A 13,798-nucleotide genomic window follows, 5' to 3' on the forward strand; every position below is an offset into this window, starting at 1 on the left:
CGTTCATGTGTAAGCGGTAGACATGTGCACACTGAAATTTTTCGTTTCGTAATTTCGTTTTCGTCCAAAAAATAAATTTATTTAGTTACTCCCGAAATTCGTTTTTATTTATTTTGTTTTTCGTAAAAAAAAAATGCATTCGTCTGAAAATCCAAATTAAGGTCGAATCTGTCATTGAAGGCTTATGGTGTCTGTCGAATGTTTTAAGAAGAAGAAGAAAAAAAAAGATTCGACAGAATCTTTAAAAAAAATAAAATGTTTGACTCTTCTATGTCGAATCTTTTTTCTCTATGTCGACTCTTCTTCATCTTTTCTCTTTATGTAGAATAATATTGGACTAATAGAGTTAAGTTTAGGCACAATTAACCACTTAAGGACCCCTTCACGTCGATATACGTCGGCAGAATGGCACGGCTGGGCACATCCATGTACATGTACGTGGCTCTTTAAGGCCAGCTGAGGGGGCCGTGCATGCACCGCTGGCGAGCTCCGAAGCTCCGTGACCGTGACCACGGCCGCGGGACTCGTGGACGCGATAGCCGCTGGAGTCCCGCGATCGGTCCCTGGAGCTGAAGAACGGGGAGAGCTGTATGTAAACACAGCTTCCCCGTTCTTCACTGTTGTAGTGTCATCGATCGTGTGATCCCTTTTATAGGGATACACAATCAATGACGTCACACCTACAGCCACACCCCCCTACAGTTGTAAACACGCTTGAGGTCACACATAACCCCTTCAGCGCCTCCTTGTGGTTAACTCCCAAACTGCAATTGTCATTTTCACAGTAAACAATGCATTTTAAATGCATTTTTTGCTGTGAAAATGACAATGGTCCCAAAATTGTCCGAAGTGTCAGCCATAATTGTCGCAGTCACGAAAAAAATCGCTGATCGCCGCCATTAGTAGTAAAAAAAAAAAAATTATAAAAATGCAATAAAACTATCCCCTATTTTGTAAACGCTATAATTTTTGCGCAAACCAACCGATAAACGCTTATTGCGTTTTTTTTATACCAAAAATAGGTAGAAGAACACGTATCGGCCTAAACTGAGGAAAAAAAATAATGTTTTATATATTTTTGGGGGATATTTATTATAGAAAAAAGTTAAAAATATAGAATTTTTTTCAAAATTGTCGTTCTATTCTTGTTTATAGCGCAAAAAATAAAAACCGCAGAGGTGATCAAATACCACCAAAAGAAAGCTCTATTTGTGGGAAAAAAAAGGACGCCAATTTTGTTTGGGAGCCAGGTCGCATGACCGCGCAATTGTCAGTTAAAGCGACGCAGTGTCGAATCACAAAAAGGGGCAAGGTCCTTTAGCTGCATTTTGGTCCGGGTCTTAAGTGGTTAAGGTTGAATCTGTCATTGAAGGCTTATGGTGTCTGTCAAATGTTCTAAGAAGAAGAAGAAGAAGACGCTTCATGTCTCTCTCTAAGAAGAAGAAGAAGAAGAAGAAGACGCTTCATGTCTCTCTCTAAGAAGAAGAAGAAGAAGAAGAAGACGCTTCATGTCTCTCTCTAAGAAGAAGAAGAAGAAGAAGAAGACGCTTCATGTCTCTCTCTAAGAAGAAGAAGAAGAAGAAGACGCTTCATGTCTCTCTCTAAGAAGAAGAAGAAGAAGAAGAAGAAGAAGAAGAAGAAGAAGAAGAAGAAGAAGAAGAAGACGCTTCATGTCTCTCTCTAAGAAGAAGAAGAAGAAGAAGAAGAAGAAGAAGAAGAAGAAGAAGAAGAAGAAGAAGAAGAAGAAGAAGAAGAAGAAGAAGACGCTTCATGTCTCTCTCTAAGAAGAAGAAGAAGAAGAAGAAGAAGAAGAAGAAGAAGAAGAAGAAGAAGAAGAAGACGCTTCATGTCTCTCTCTAAGAAGAAGAAGAAGAAGAAGAAGAAGAAGAAGAAGAAGAAGAAGAAGACGCTTCATGTCTCTCTCTAAGAAGAAGAAGAAGAAGAAGAAGAAGAAGAAGAAGAAGAAGAAGAAGAAGAAGACGCTTCATGTCTCTCTCTAAGAAGAAGAAGAAGAAGAAGAAGAAGAAGAAGAAGAAGAAGAAGAAGAAGAAGAAGAAGACGCTTCATGTCTCTCTCTAAGAAGAAGAAGAAGAAGAAGAAGAAGAAGAAGAAGAAGAAGAAGAAGAAGAAGAAGAAGAAGAAGACGCTTCATGTCTCTCTCTAAGAAGAAGAAGAAGAAGAAGAAGAAGAAGAAGAAGAAGAAGAAGAAGAAGAAGAAGACGCTTCATGTCTCTCTCTAAGAAGAAGAAGAAGAAGAAGAAGAAGAAGAAGAAGAAGAAGACGCTTCATGTCTCTCTCTAAGAAGAAGAAGAAGAAGAAGAAGAAGAAGAAGAAGAAGAAGAAGAAGAAGACGCTTCATGTCTCTCTCTAAGAAGAAGAAGAAGAAGACGCTTCATGTCTCTCTCTAAGAAGAAGAAGAAGACGCTTCATGTCTCTCTCTAAGAAGAAGAAGAAGAAGAAGAAGAAGACGCTTCATGTCTCTCTCTAAGAAGAAGAAGAAGACGCTTCATGTCTCTCTCTAAGAAGAAGAAGAAGAAGAAGACGCTTCATGTCTCTCTCTAAGAAGAAGAAGAAGAAGAAGACGCTTCATGTCTCTCTCTAAGAAGAAGAAGAAGAAGAAGAAGAAGAAGAAGAAGAAGAAGAAGAAGACGCTTCATGTCTCTCTCTAAGAAGAAGAAGAAGAAGAAGAAGAAGAAGAAGAAGAAGAAGAAGAAGAAGAAGACGCTTCATGTCTCTCTCTAAGAAGAAGAAGAAGAAGAAGACGCTTCATGTCTCTCTCTAAGAAGAAGAAGAAGAAGAAGAAGAAGAAGAAGAAGAAGAAGAAGAAGAAGACGCTTCATGTCTCTCTCTAAGAAGAAGAAGAAGAAGAAGAAGAAGAAGAAGAAGACGCTTCATGTCTCTCTCTAAGAAGAAGAAGAAGAAGAAGAAGAAGAAGAAGAAGAAGAAGAAGACGCTTCATGTCTCTCTCTAAGAAGAAGAAGAAGAAGAAGAAGAAGAAGAAGAAGAAGAAGAAGAAGAAGAAGAAGACGCTTCATGTCTCTCTCTAAGAAGAAGAAGAAGAAGAAGAAGAAGAAGAAGAAGAAGAAGAAGAAGAAGAAGAAGACGCTTCATGTCTCTCTCTAAGAAGAAGAAGAAGAAGAAGAAGAAGAAGAAGAAGAAGAAGAAGAAGAAGAAGAAGACGCGTCATGACTCTCTCTAAGAAGAAGAAGAAGAAGAAGAAGAAGACGCTTCATGTCTCTCTCTAAGAAGAAGAAGAAGAAGAAGAAGAAGAAGAAGAAGAAGAAGAAGAAGAAGAAGAAGAAGAAGACGCTTCATGTCTCTCTCTAAGAAGAAGAAGAAGAAGAAGAAGAAGAAGAAGAAGAAGAAGAAGAAGAAGAAGAAGACGCTTCATGTCTCTCTCTAAGAAGAAGAAGAAGAAGAAGAAGAAGAAGAAGAAGAAGAAGAAGAAGAAGAAGACGCTTCATGTCTCTCTCTAAGAAGAAGAAGAAGAAGAAGAAGAAGAAGAAGAAGAAGAAGAAGAAGAAGAAGAAGAAGAAGAAGACGCTTCATGTCTCTCTCTAAGAAGAAGAAGAAGAAGAAGAAGAAGAAGAAGAAGAAGAAGAAGAAGAAGAAGAAGAAGACGCTACATGTCTCTCTCTAAGAAGAAGAAGAAGAAGAAGAAGAAGAAGAAGAAGAAGAAGAAGAAGAAGAAGAAGAAGACGCTTCATGTCTCTCTCTAAGAAGAAGAAGAAGAAGAAGAAGAAGAAGAAGAAGAAGAAGAAGAAGAAGAAGAAGAAGACGCTTCATGTCTCTCTCTAAGAAGAAGAAGAAGAAGAAGAAGAAGAAGAAGAAGAAGAAGAAGACGCTTCATGTCTCTCTCTAAGAAGAAGAAGAAGAAGAAGAAGAAGAAGAAGAAGAAGAAGAAGAAGAAGAAGAAGAAGAAGAAGAAGAAGACGCTTCATGTCTCTCTCTAAGAAGAAGAAGAAGAAGAAGAAGAAGAAGAAGAAGACGCTTCATGTCTCTCTCTAAGAAGAAGAAGAAGAAGAAGAAGAAGAAGAAGAAGAAGAAGAAGACGCTTCATGTCTCTCTCTCTCTCTCTCTGAAGAAGAAGAAGAAGAAGAAGAAGAAGAAGAAGAAGAAGAAGAAGAAGAAGAAGAAGAAGAAGAAGAAGAAGAAGAAGAAGAAGAAGAAGAAGACTCTTCATGTCTCTCTATGAAGAAGAAGACTCTTTATGGAAGAAGAAGAAGACTCTTCATGGAAGAAGAAAAAGACTCTTCATGGAAGAAGAAGAAGAAGACTCTTCGAAGAAGAAGACTCTTCATGGAAGAAGAAGAAGATTCTTCGAAGAAGAAGACTCTTCGAAGAAGAAGAAGAAGAAGAAGAATAATAAGAGGACTCTTCATGTCTCTCTATGAAGAAGAAGAAGAAGAAGAAGAAGAAGAAGACTCTTCATGTCTCTCTATGAAGAAGAAGACTCTTTATGGAAGAAGAAGAAGACTCTTCATGGAAGAAGAAGAAGACTCTTCATGGAAGAAGAAGAAGAAGACTCTTCGAAGAAGAAGACTCTTCATGGAAGAAGAAGAAGATTCTTCGAAGAAGAAGACTAGAAGAAGAAGAAGAAGAAGAAGAAGAATAATAATAAGAGGACTCTTCATGTCTCTCTATGAAGAAGAAGAAGAAGAAGACTCTTCATGTCTCTATATGAAGAAGAAGAAGAAGAAGAAGAAGAAGAAGAAGAAGAAGAAGAAGAAGACTCTTTATGGAAGTAGAAGAAGACTCTTCGAAGAAGAAGAAGACTCTTCATGGAAGAAGAAGAAGAAGAAGAAGAAGAAGAAGAAGAAGAAGAAGAAGAAGAAGAAGAAGAAGACTCTTCGAAGAAGACTCTTCGAAGAAGAAGACTCTTCATGGAAGAAGAAGAAGACTCTTCGAAGAAGAAGACTCTTCATGGAAGAAGAAGAAGAAGACTCTTCGAAGACATTTTTGACTCTTCATGTCTCTCTATGTCGAATCTTTTCTCTTTATGTAGAATAATATTGGACTAATAGAGTTAAGGTTAGGCACATTCGACCGCAACGAAAACGAAAATAAAGCATTTGTTTATGTCGGATCTTTCGTTTTTCGTTTTCTGTGCTTTCGTTATGGTTTGTTAAAACGATAACGAAAATACCTGAAATTGGGACGAAAATGCATTCGGACGAAAACGAATGCACATGTCTAGTAAGCGGCATTACTGTAATCTAGAAGTAAGTAGAGCCGGAGTTTAGCGCTACGTTCCTGAGTGGAGATCTCATGGTTGCCGTTATTTTGTGGATATTTCGAAAATGAAAGAACCCAGAAGAGTGGAGATTGGCTCGGCGCTCCCATTCATCTTCTATCTTCAGCCCATTGTTCTTTGTGTTTTATTCTCCTGTGTACCATTATGAAAATTCATGATTCGTAACAAAATTATTTATTTTTTCTTGGGGTCAAAAAAGAGCTGCCCGTGTGTTCCTCAATGACCAGCGGTAAAAACGCGGTAGCCGCTCAGTTTCTCAGAAAAAGATCGTCAGAACTCTCACACATCTCCATATCCCGAAACTGCTAAATCACAGAGCAAAGTAACTTTTTTCCCTTTCCAAATAATATATGAACTTTAAATGTATGGTTCTAGTTGTCCTTTAGATTCCGGGAACTTTTGCCTGCATGCTCATGGATGCTACGGGCTGTTCTTTTGACTTGAATTTTAATTCTCCTGGATTTTATTCGCAAGGAGGTGAGTTGTAAAGCCGGGCTGTAGCTCGGAGCTCAGACGGAGTTTTACAGGAAGTGAGTGTCTCAGCTCACAAAAGCCATTTGTAGAAGGCAAAGCTCCCAGCGTCGCAGAGATATAGATGCGATTTTTTTATTTTATTTTCTCGGCAAAAAGAATAGCGCCCTGGGTGAAATACGAGGTGGATTAGTAGGACAATAGCAAGTTTCTGCATATGCCTCCAATCGTACTACCAGCAGCGTGTTTGCTCATGTCTGAGTCGGCCCAGCTGATGCGGAGAATAAATATTAATACTGCCTTAAAAAGTAATAAAGATTCCGCCGCAATTCTATCCTACTGATAACTTCATCAATGTTTCCCAGGTGAAGGCATCGGGGAGACGACTGAAATAGAAAATGCTGCATAAATAAAACCATTTTATCTATTCCTCTATTTTCTTCGGCAATAATAAGGTTTTTTTTTAGTTCTAGGTATAAAATGAAAGAGAAACGTATAGCGAAAAAAAAGAGAATAGAAAAAAAAAAGAAAGACAATAAATAGAAAAAAAAAGAAAAAGAAAAATGAGATGAGCAATATTCCAGTTTATTGGTAGAAACCCTCTGAAACTATTTTTATATTTGATAGATAGACGATTGTAGACGGGCTTAACCGCACATTATGCTTTCCGAAACCAAACGTGATGATCTCTGGAACAGAATATATGTCTGACAAGCAAGGACAAAGCAACAGAAATTTTTTGGGATCGGTTGGTAAAATATTTAAGAGAAGAAAAGAAAGAGGACACATGTAATAGGGAGCAAGAACTATAGGAAAATGTATAAAGAAACAAGGGCCTAGATTCAGGTAGGGCTGCGCACTCTTACGGAGGCGCAGCGTACCGTTTTAACGCTGCGCCTCCATAAATTACCTACGCTTCATTCACGAAGCAGTAGCTCCGTAATTTGCGTGGGCGCTCCGTAAAAATGGCCGGCGTAAGCGCGCGTAATTTAAATGATCCCGTAGGGGGCGTGGATCATTTAAATTAGGCGCGTTCCCACGCCGAACGTAGTGCGCATGCTCTGTCGGGAAACTTTCCCGACGTGCATTGCGGCAAATGACGTCGCAAGGATGTCATTTGCTATAACGTGAACGTAAATGGCGTCCAGCGCCATTCACGATTCACTTACGCAAACAACGTAATTTTCAAACATCGCGACGCGGGAACGTCGGGTATACTTAGCATTGGCTGACCCTGCTAATAGCGCGCATTTTCCGCTACGCCGCCGTAAGTTAGGAGGCAAGTACAGTACTTGCCTCTCTGACTTAAGGCGGCGTAGCGTAAATACGCCGCCTTACAGTTGCGCGCCCCTACCTGAATCTAGCTACATATTAAAGTGGAAGTAAACCCTCCTATTGTTTTCTGCCAAGGAAGCTGCCATCTTGGCCTCTGTTTAATCTCCACTTGCCATGGTGTTGCACATGTGATCAGCTATGACACCAGCCATTGGCTGGCTTGACAGTTTGGTTGAGAGCACAGGCAATGTGACAGTTGGCATTTCCGGAATGCCGGGAATGTAACAGTTTTTTTAAACTATTAAATCGATGGGTTTACTTCCGCTTTAAATAACCAGACGACATCACTTTTGGAGTAAAATTGGCCATACCGGTCATTTTTATTAACAATTAACCGTAAACATTTTATTTACAAACAATACTCTCCCAGATAAATCGTAACCATGTTGTAGATCTTTGAAGGCACTGCCCAAATTTACTTTGCATCAGCGTGGCCACACAAGGTCCCCAGTTGCAGCACGCCGACTCGAGGACAATACCAACCCTCACCTTCCAACGCTGATACTCCTCTCCAAATGCCCAGTTAAACCTTGGTGGAGGATCCCATACCATGATGGTTCTGTCAGAAACCATGAATCAAACCGAGACAGAAGTACAGTTAAATCACACTTGTTTAATAATAATAATAAAAAGATAAACAGAGTAAGCTTAGTCAAAACATAGCCAGAGTTCATGAACTGGATCGGATAGACAGCCAAGCAAAATGTCAGAGAGCCAGAGAAGCACGTGTAGATCAGCAAGCGGAATAAGGAGCCAGAAGGGATGTCTATCAAGCAAGTCTTCAACAGGAATGCAGGAGATAATCTCTGTGATGTTGACCAAGGCGAAGGCAGAGAGCAACTGAGCTGGACGGCTTAAGTAGGCAGGACTGATGATCAGGATCATCAACTGGTGAGTGACTGTGGAGAGAGAGGAGCTGACAATTAGCCGACAGCTGAGCAGGCCAACTCAGAGAAGGAAGGGCTGAGCCCAGCCCTGACAGGTTCCTTACTATGCCATATTGGTCTTAATTTTGAAGGCCTTCAAAGATCCCAACTGATACATGCTTTACTCAATTACCGACAGATATACATTCCTAAACAAAATTGGGGCGGGAGGGTGGGAGCTGGTTCTTTGTCCGGTGACCTCCGACTGACCACCGGACACTGGATCCTCCTACCTACCCTGCAGAAACTTTCTCTGTCCACCCCCACTACACAACACCAACTAAACCCCCACGTTAACCCTTATGGCTCATGCTTACCCTGCCACCCTGTCATGCCAGCCCTAAAACTGCATCTTTGCTACGGGCTTCTCTTGACCATTGGCCAATGTTACCAACCATCAATGGTGCTCTTTAATGCCATTCCTTTGTTTTATAGCAGGGGATGGATAAGGCTGGCTTGACTGTTCAGTCATCCTTTGCAATAATTAGCATCTGCTCAAACTGTTCAAAACTGACTCAAGCTACAGCCGTGGCCAAAAGTTTTGACACAAATATTAATTTTCACTAAGTCTGCGGCTTCAGTGTTTTTAGATCTTTTTGTCAGATGTTCCTCTGGGATACTGAAGTATAATTACAAGCATTTCATAAGTGACAAAGACTTTTATTGACAATTACATTTTGTTTATGCAAAGAGTCAATATTTACAGTGTTGACCTTTCTTTTTCAAGACCTCGCAATTCCCCCGGCATGCTGTCAATCATTTTCTGGGACACCTCCTGACTGACGGCCGCCCATTCTTGCATAATCAATGCTTGGAGTTTCTCAGAATCGGTGGCGTTTTCTTTTGTTCACCCACCTCTGGAGGACTGACCACAAGTTCTCAATTGGATTAAGGTCTGGAGTTTTCTGGCCATGGACCTAAAATGTTATTATTTTGAAGCCACTTAGTTGTGACTTTTGCCTTAAGGCAAGGTGCTCCATCATGCTGGGAAAGGCATTGTTGATCACCAAACTGTTCTTGGATGGTTGGGAGAATTTGCTCTCGGAGGATGTTTTTGTACCATTCTATATTCATGGTGGTGTTCTTAGGCAAAATTGTGAGTGAGCCCCCCACTCCCTTGGCTGAGAAGCGACCCCACCCATGAATGGTCTCAGGATTCATGACACAGGACTGATGGTAGCGCTCACGTTTTCTTCTCCAGACAAGGTACCCTTCAGTGTCCTACGCTCCCTGTCATCTTTACCAGGGGTGTTAGACAGGAGTTGCAAGAGAAGCTCCCCCTCCAGCTCGATCTCCACCAGGTACATGACACTGGGTAAGATCTAACCCTTCTTACACCATGGCAGGACTGACAAGGCGCAGGACTGTCACAGTAAACAACAGTGGGAGCTAAAACAACACAGAAAAGTAAAGTCACCTTTTTCCCTCCCAAGGCTCTACAAAGTCTCTGGGCTCCAGAACCCAATGCAGGTGCTACCAATCCTGGGAAAAAAATGCAAAACCTCTTTTCTCTACTCAAAACAGACTTCCTAGAGCTCCCAGCCTGCATAAGTAAGATCCCTATGTGACATCTAACCCTTCTGACACCATGCCAAGGCTCACTAATGTGACAAGGCGTGGCACTGTATCAGTAAACAACAGTGGGAGATGCAACATCACAGAAAAGTAGTCACCTTTTTTTCTCCCAAGTCTCTACAAAGTCTCTGGGCTCCAGAACCCAATGCAGGTGCTACCAATCCTGGGGAAAAAATGCAAAACCTCTTTTCTCTACTAAAAACAGACATCCTAGAGCTCCCAGCCTGCATAAGTAAGAACCCTAGGTGACATCTAACCCTTCTGACACCATGACAGGACTCACTAATGTGACAAGGCGTGTCACGGTCACTGTAGACATCAATGGGAGCTAAAAAAACACAGAAAAGTGAAGTCATCTTTATCCCTCCCAAGTCTCTACAAATTCTCTGGGCTCCGGAACCCATAAAGGTGTTTACCAATCCTGGGAAAAAAATGCAAAACCTATTTTCTCTACTCAAAACAGATATCCTAGAGCCCCTCAACCGGCATAAGGGAGAGCCCTGGGTGACATCTAAACCTTCTGACACTGTGACAAGGTGCAGAATGGTCACAATAGACATTAGTGGGAGCTACAACATCACAGAGCATTAAAGTCACCTTTATCCTTCCCAAGTCTATTCAAAGCCTCAAGGCTCCAGAACCCAATACAGGTGCTACCAATCCTGGGAAAAAATCAAAACCTCTTTCCTCCATTCAAAAAAGACATCCTAGAGCCCCTCAACACGAATAAATGTGAACCCTGGGTAACAGCTAACCCTTCTGACACCATGGCAGGGCTCACTAATGTGACATGGTACAGGACTGTCACAGTAGACATCAGTGGGAGCTACAACTTCACAGAAAAGTAAAGTCACTTTTATCCCTCCCAAGTCTCTACAAAGTCTCTGGGCTCCAGAAGCCAATGCAGGTGCTACCAATCCTGGGAAACAATGCAAAACCTGTTTTCTCCACTCATAACAGACATCCCAGAGCCCCCAGCCTGCATAAGTAAGAACCCAAGATGACATCAAACCCTTCTGACACCATGACAGGGCTCACTAATGTGACAAGGCGTGTCACTGTCACTGTAGACATCAGTGGGAGCTACAACATCACAGAAAAGTAAAGTCATCTTTATCCCTCCCAAACCTCTACAAAGTCTCTGGGCTCCGGAACCCAACGCAGGTGCTACCAATCCTGGGGAAAAAAAGCAACACCTGTTTTCTCCACTCAGAACAGATATCCCTGAGCCCCCCAGACTGCATAAGTAAGAACCCTAGGTGACATCAAACCCTTCTGACATTGTGACAAAACTCACCAATATGACAAGGCATAGCACTGTCACAGTAGACATCACCGGGAGCTACAACATCACAGAAAAGTAAAGACAACCGACATTTATATAAAAAAGTGTAGACAAAGACAAACAATATATAACAGTCTGGATCAATGCCACTACATAGTCTCTGCTGTGAGTTGACTGCCACTTTCGGCATCTTAATTGGGCTCTGCTCAAATGTAGTTTCATCCGTGTGAAATGCAAATGCACAAATCTAAATAAAGCATGTCCATTTTGTTTGGTAACATGGCAATTATTATCAGCTTAAGCAAGATCATACTGCTGCACAGCATGTGTTTACAGTAAAGAATACTGCATGCTGATGACTGCATGTATTAGATGGTTGTTTTATTCTTTATGAGTATTTGGAAAGACAATGCTGCTCGCTTGTTTACTCAGAAAAATTTCTCCTTAAAAAATTACCGTTTTATTCTTTTTCCCCCCCCGGCTTCCGGGTTCTGATTCCCGCGGGACTGGGCGTTCCTATTGAGAGGTTAGATGATTGACGTCTGATGAAAAACTTCACCTGGCGCACCGCCCCCTCTGGCTCTCGCACAGCCACTAAAATATATAGATTCATGCATTGCAATCTATATATTTTCGCCGCTGCCGCCCACTATTCAGCTGGCCGGATGTTGAGCGCCAGCCAGTTGAATAACGGCAGCTGGTTGGCTGTGTGGAAGTGCCTATCAGAGCCAGTGGCTCAGGACATACCGGCGGTGCGTTCCTTGGATAAGACTGACAGGCGTCTCAGCCAATCAGGTAATCTGATTATGGTAATCGGTAACCTGATTGGCTGAAGCGTCATCAAGGGCGGGACGAGGGACTGGACGAGGGACATCGAGGGATGGTAGAAGCACGACTAACCCCAGAAAGGTAAGTGCCAAGGGGGGGCATTTTACAGGTCATAGTGGCAGCATGGGCACAGTGGTGACAATTGCGGGGCACAGTGGCTACAATTGCGGGGCACAGTGGCTTCAATTGCGGGGCACAGTGGCTTCAATTCCGGGGCAAAGTGGCTACAATTGCGGGGCACAGTGGCTACAATTGCGGGGCACAGTGGCGACAATTGCGGGGCACAGTGGCGACAATTGCGGGGCACAGTGGCGACAATTGCGGGGCACAGTGGTGACAATTGATGGGCACAGTGGTGACAATTGATGGGCACAGTGGTGACAATTGATGAGCACAGTGGTGACAATTGATGGCATGGCATAGTGGTGGCAAAGTGGTGACAATTGATGGCATGGCACAGTGGTGACAATTGATGGCAAAGTGGATGTGTTTGATGGCATGGCACAGTGACTGCGTTTGATGGCATAGTGGTGACAATTGATGGCACAGTGGCTGCGTTTGATGGCATGGCACAGTGGCTGCGTTTGATGGCATAGTGAGGCTGCAATTGTTTTTTTTTGTTTGCGCCCCCCCAAAAAAAAAAAATTGAGCACCAGCCGCCACTGCTCTCCAATCACCTACCAAGCACACCTCCACATGGATTGGCTGGAGTCCCATAAACATTCACATTGCTTACTCTGTTCTTCATTCCACTATAATTCAAAAAATAACTCGAGATTACAAAGGAAAGCAATCAAAGCAGAAGCCTGTGAGGCACTGAGCAGGCCTGAATAATCAACCGCCGCTTCAATGACTACAGGGGAGCCAACTAAATTTGCCTAACAATCTACACTACTGTAGGAGGGTGCCACCCTTATAACACAAAACATTATCCCTTTGATTTCTTAACAAATTGTTATTTAGGCACCACGCATTTGTGTGTTATTTATATGGCGACATGCTCCCTGGGATTAAAGTGGAGTTCCACCCATTTTTTTATGTTTGTCTGTGCTGCATGCCCTAATCTCATATAGGTAGATTCAGAAAGAGTTAGGCCAGCTTATCAGTAGATAAGCCGACCTAACTCAGAGTCTACGCCGACTTATGTTTAAGCGTATGCTCAAACAGAGATACACTTAAACATATCTAAGATACGACGGCTTGCGCCATCCTATCTTAGATTGCAATATTTTGGATGGCCGCTAGGTGGCGCTTCCATTGCCGTCGGCGTAGAATATGTAAATGAGGAGATACGCCGATTCACGAACGTACTCCCGGCCGACGCAGTACTTTTACGCCTTTAACGTAAGAGATAGGCCGCGTAAAGTTAGAGCTAGGCCCTAGTGGAATAGTAATGTCAAGTATGGCTGCCGTTCCCGCGTCGAAATGCGAATTTTTTACGTGGTTTGCGTAAGTCGTCCGTGAATCTGGATTTACGTCGTCCACGTCGAAATCAATAGGCCCGTACGGCGTACTTAGCCGCAATGCACACTGGGAAATGAAGGCGCCCGGCGCATGCGCAGTTAAAAAAGAACGTAAAAAACGTGAGGTCAAGCGCTATTAACATAAAACACGCCCCCCTCAAACACATTTGAATTAGGCGCCCTTACGCCCGCCAATTTAGGCTACGCCGACGTAACTTAGCAGGCAAGTACATTGTGAATCATGTACTTGCCTCGCTAACTTACGGCGGCGTAGCTTAAATTCCTTAAGCTACGCTGGCGCAAAGTTACGCGAACGTACCTGAATCTACCTAATTTTTATTTATTTTGTTGCTTGTAAATACCTTTATTTTGTAGTCCTTCATTACTTCCTCCTCCTTATTAGCCTAGGCTATTAAGTCACAAGGCTATTCGCAAGGGTTTCTGGGATAGGCATCATGTATCCCAGTAGTCCTTGCAAATAGCCTATTTGCATAGAGAAGGGGCGGCAACTTCCTCTGACACTCCAGTTGCTATGGAAACCTGACTGAAACCTATTACATTGCTTGCGCAGCACTGAGCATGTGCGAGATCTGCAAGGCTGAAATCCAGGAAGTCATACAGTCTGGCTTCATGATGCCCACACTTAAGATGGCCACGGTCT

The 13,798-nt window shown here is 42.5% G+C and overlaps 1 protein-coding gene across 3 annotated transcripts in view; it reads right to left on the reverse strand.

The window, feature by feature from the left end:
* Positions 1 to 13,798, reverse strand: part of CRTAC1 (cartilage acidic protein 1) — a 738,783-nt gene that overhangs the window by 266,657 nt on the left and 458,328 nt on the right. The gene's annotated exons all lie outside the window — the stretch shown is intronic.

This window comes from Rana temporaria, chromosome 8 (genome assembly GCF_905171775.1).
Source record: "Rana temporaria chromosome 8, aRanTem1.1, whole genome shotgun sequence".
Classification (NCBI taxonomy): domain Eukaryota; kingdom Metazoa; phylum Chordata; class Amphibia; order Anura; family Ranidae; genus Rana; species Rana temporaria.